Source organism: Lactuca serriola, chromosome 7 (genome assembly GCF_051521515.1).
Source record: "Lactuca serriola cultivar US96UC23 chromosome 7, Lser_US96UC23_V15, whole genome shotgun sequence".
NCBI classification, from domain to species: Eukaryota; Viridiplantae; Streptophyta; class Magnoliopsida; order Asterales; family Asteraceae; genus Lactuca; species Lactuca serriola.
The window spans coordinates 118,710,113-118,715,000 of record NC_136414.1 but is presented as its reverse complement, the minus strand read 5'-3'; the positions used below and the strand labels follow the sequence as shown (position 1 = coordinate 118,715,000).

The following is a 4,888-nucleotide window of genomic DNA, read 5'->3' as shown; positions in this document are numbered from 1 at the left end:
ATAAATGAGATCTCTTTCTTTCGTCAAAATGAAAGCAAGAGACAACGAAGGTCTCTTTAATAAGCGCTATTTAAGATTGTGGGTGGTTGGAACGTGGGGAGGAGTTTAAGAGAATGCCAGACGGAGAATTTGAGGAGAAAACCGTCTGAAAGCTGTAATCGACAAGGGTGCAGGAGGTTGAAGTTGATCGTGGGGTAAGAGGGAGGGGGAAGTTGAAGGAGTAGTTCTCGGATGCGTGAAGAAGATGATGTGAGAAACTAAAAAATACCTGTAAATAGAGAGTTTATGTGGCTGTGATTAAAATTTTGATGGATCCTACAGCTGAGGTTTAGAGGACGGTTATTAACGTCCCGACATTGCTAATAATAATAACAATGATTTTAAGATTGTGACATTGCTAATAATAATAACAATGATTTTAAGATTGTGCATTGCAGCGGAGTTTAAGCAATAGTCTTTGAGATATAACATGTTCTTTTAATTTTTGCATTATCTGTGAGATCTTTTTACAATGTTGATGGAAAATGTATAATTGATGCATTTGGGTTATGTTATATTTTTTGAAAGGTCAACAGAAAGATACAACAATTATAGCAAGAAACCATTTGCATCTATATTTTACTTTTCTATTAAAGGGTCAATTTGTGTAATTTTACTACTACATCGGCCATTTCTATAATTTTATTGTTACACATGAACCATTTATGTAATTTTGACATTTCCGGTGTAACTAATTGCAATTACATTGGGACACCTTCTAAAACTTTGTCTATTTCATGAAAAATATAATGAAACAGGATATTTTTGTAATTTTAGCATTACATAGACTATTTCTATAATTCTGCAAATTAATAACATAGACTCAAATGAACATGGATATAGTTTCTTTGCAAGCGTTTTTGCATGAGATATTTGGGCTGTTGGGCAATCACATCACACTTACAAAATAATACCTGCCACGAATGATTGATATCAAGAAAACTTCATTGCAAATTACTTCAGATTCTTATTCAGAAATTTTGTATGTCCATCAGGCGTTGACGGTTGAACTAGCCATCAAACCCATGATTTGGCTACATCCCAGCTGTTGATATTCATTTAAGATATTCCTGATAAATTATGCGGGGATAAGAATAGATTTAGCTTGTGTGATTATGAGAAAATAGGTAATACATTCTTGAATTGTTATATTGTCCATGCCTATATATACATTTGTCAGCTTGTTTTAAGTCCAATATGTGCTTCAACATACTCCTGCTTGATATAATTGGTTAAGTTCAAACTTCAAACTATTAAAATAATACTATAAATGAAAGGAAATGATGTAATAATAAAAGTTGAGATAAGTTTAACTTGTGTGTAGTAGGTGTCTAAATCCACCGTTGCTCTTTGTACTGAAGTTTTTTCCCTCAAGGAACGCATTGCAATCGATAATGTTTGATGACCAAACTGCATAAACAATATATTTTAATAACCATTTTTACTCGTAATTAGTACATCATATTAATATATGAATACATCTTACACCCAAGATTTAAAAAAAAAAAAAAAAAGAATACAACAGTAGACCCGTAAAATACGGATTTATAGGACTAGAAGATGGTTTACTTGTGGCAATCTCTGCAAACACATGCTTCAATTGTGTGACTACAATAGGCGGATGTTAACTATAAAAATTTCTTAACAAATACTGTTGTTTTTGCATTGATTGAAGGGTGCAATTGCTTTAGCATATACAAAATTGAGCAACATGGTCGCCAAATTCATTAAATAGGTACTCATGTTGTGCCATCAAAAGTTATTGTATCTTCATGACCTAGGTAGCTTCTCTCTTCACCAAACTTGTTAAAAATATTAAAATCAAACAAAAAAAGATGAAGAAAAATTATCAGCAATTTGAAAATTTTACTTCATAAATATCAAACGAACAAAAATCAAAACAAAAAACATTAAATAAAATGGAGACACCCATTTACCACCAATTATAGAACATTAGGAAGATACACACTCAGAAGCTCAATGGAGAAAGCCTCACAAAATAAGTAAAAGAAAACAATGATATTGCCAACTTTCGTGTAGCTTGAAATGCCATTAGAAGAAGAAACAAAGAGACCTTTCATACGTACAACATAAACCTAGAATCTAAATTAGGCATGCATGAAGCACAAACAAAGATTTTAAACCTAATAAAGGCACAACATAAACCATAATCTACATCCATTTTACATAAATATAACCAGAACAAAAGAATAAATTTAAAGCATTAAAATGTAGAGCAAAAACCTTCAATCAAATCAAGTCACGAGAGAAAAAGAAAAAAGAAGAACAAAGAACCAAGCTAAGGTTGTGTGGCTTTGAACTTATGTGATCCTTCAACCACTGTTCGTCAAACCACCTCCTGTAATAAAAAATAAGACATGTTTAATTTGAGTGGCAGTAGACGTAGTTTACTACCAAAACCTGCAAATCGAAAAAATCAAACCTAGTATCGATGGCCGAGTAGTGAAAAAGAAGACTTCAGGTGTCAAATTGAGACAGAGGAAGAAGATTTCGACTTAATGAAAACATGTATAGTTTTTCCTATTCATGCCCTAACATAATTCACCCTATATTTCAAAGAAGTTAATCAAATTCTAACATACCTATTAACCCAATCGGGCACATGAACTGGTGGATAAAGGAAAAGGAGGTTTTTACAAGGCTAAATGAAATCGAAAGAAAAAAATGAGAACGAAAGGGGAGAGAATGCTTTACGCTGCAAAAAGGAAGTAATTTGGTAACCACCACCTCTCTGTCGATGTCATATGCCACTACAACTGCGTTGCCTCCTCCCCCAAACTCGATCTCTCTTCTCTCTCTCTCTCTTTATGTTAGATATTTATTTTCTCTCCAATTTTCAGTTCCGCCTTAGCGATGATGGAGGTGGTGGCCGCTTTTCGTCTCTCTAAACGACCACCGTTGCTTTTCCTCTCTGGAACCAATAATATCGTTTGGATTACAAGCCAATGTATAATTTGTTTCTCTTCTTTTTCAAACAATATGGTTCGTTTTTTTAAAGCCCAATTCTATTCAACCCTAACTTCCACCATAGTTCACATCATGTTTATATGGTGAGTACCTAATATTTTTATCCTTCAAACTCTTGATTATCATCCGATATCTTTAATTTTGACTTTTTTTTTCTTGTTTCTTTTTGCAGTTTTTGCATTCAGAATTAGATGCACCGTGCACTTCTTTCTTCTCACTAAATCACACCACCACCGGCTTGAATTTATTTTGGCGGTGTAAGAAAGAGTAGGGTTTACGGTGGAGATCTAGATACCAACTTAGATAGTGAGAACATTTTTCGAATTGATATTTCTAACCATGGGTTGCAAGAAATTCAGCCTAGGATATGTAACGACGCGAATTTACAAAACAATTTTCATTTTAAAATCTTATTTTCAATCATCAAAACAATATCAAACAACTGTATCCAATGTCATCATAATAAACAATCCCAGAATCTCAAAGATATCAAATACATAAATCCTCTCAGTGTGTACGGATCATGTCGGCGCCTTCCCATGGTCCTCGCTAGTACCTGAACACATAACACAACAACTGTAAGCATAAATGTTTAGTGAGTTCCCCAAAATACTGCATACAACACATACGCCTTTCCAGGCCATAACTCTGTGGAACCTTCCGGTCCAAGTGTCTCAGGGGACTTCCGTCCCAAATCTCGGTAGACCTTCCGGTCCTACCCGTATCGACCTTCCGGTCCGTAACCTTCTGACCTTTCGGTCCACGTCCTCTTGACCTTCCGGCCTATAACATCTTGACCTTTCGGTCCTTATCATACATAGCATACATAACACATACATATCACATAGTAGCATGTAGCACATACATCTCATAGCATATAAGACGTTCCGGTCACACATAGGTACCCTTCCAGGTATAGTATTGTGAGAAGACTCACATCGGCTATCTCGTATAATCTCACACTCGTATACACTGATCTAGCCTCCGCCTAAACACATAAACAATTATCTCAAATCAATAACGGCTCTCCAGGCTAGACTAGTCTCTTCCATGTCCTCTAAGAAGGCTAAAAGACCATTTTACCCTTCAAATGGTCCACAAGTCTGATTGTTGATCAAACCCTCAAAGTCAACAAAAGTCAACGATCAAACTTTGACCAGACTCGTCGAGTGCACTCGTGTGACTCGGCGAGTAGATGCATGTCCTCTTCGCCCCTGTCCTCACTCAACTCGCTGAGTCGACCCTACACTCAACAGGTTATCACAGGTCGCGAATTGTGGGGCAACCCGACTTAACTCGTCGAGTCCCTTATGGGCTCGACGAGTTCCTCCCATGAAAACATTCGAACGATCTTTTGAGGTCAGATCTGCTTCACCAACCAGTAGATCTAACCTTCTAACACTCGAAAGTCACGTAAAGGTTCAAACTTTACGTTCATGCAATGCTTATAAGACCAAAAATGGAGAAATAACCTTTAAAATGGGGTTCTACTCTCAAGGCTCACATGAAACCTCATAAAGCTGGAAGCTTGGGACCTTTTGGACCTCTCAAGGTCCAGATCTATCATCTATACCCAAAGGGACCTTATATGCTTCACAATCTAACTCAAAATTGTGCAAAGGAAACCCTAGATTCAAGGAATCTATCAAATACACGAAATGGGAAGGAACTTGTACCTTAAAACGTGAATCTCAGTGTGAACAACACAGATCCAAGCTCCACAATCGATCTAGCTTGGATTTTCCCACTCCTTCTTGCAAGATGACACCAAAGGATGAAGAATTAGCCTCCAAAATGCTCTCTAAGCTCTCTTTGCTCTCTAGGGTTTTCACAGGGGAGTAGTGGCCACAAATGACGGCCA

The 4,888-nt window shown here is 36.5% G+C and overlaps 1 long non-coding RNA gene across 2 annotated transcripts; it reads right to left on the bottom strand.

Moving 5' to 3' along the window:
* Window positions 1-745: 745 nt before the first annotated feature.
* On the bottom strand, window positions 746-3,141 carry LOC145062150 (uncharacterized). 2 transcript variants are annotated; one of them, XR_013687445.1, is made up of 5 exons: window positions 2,483-3,141; window positions 2,284-2,398; window positions 1,354-1,449; window positions 1,201-1,254; window positions 746-1,109 (listed from the first exon to the last, which is right to left on the bottom strand). It is a non-coding gene; the product is annotated as an uncharacterized LOC145062150 (long non-coding RNA). The 2 variants fall into 2 exon arrangements; XR_013687444.1 differs by having other exon boundaries at window positions 1,201-1,449; window positions 2,483-3,139.
* Between the last annotated feature and the right edge of the window lie 1,747 nt (window positions 3,142-4,888).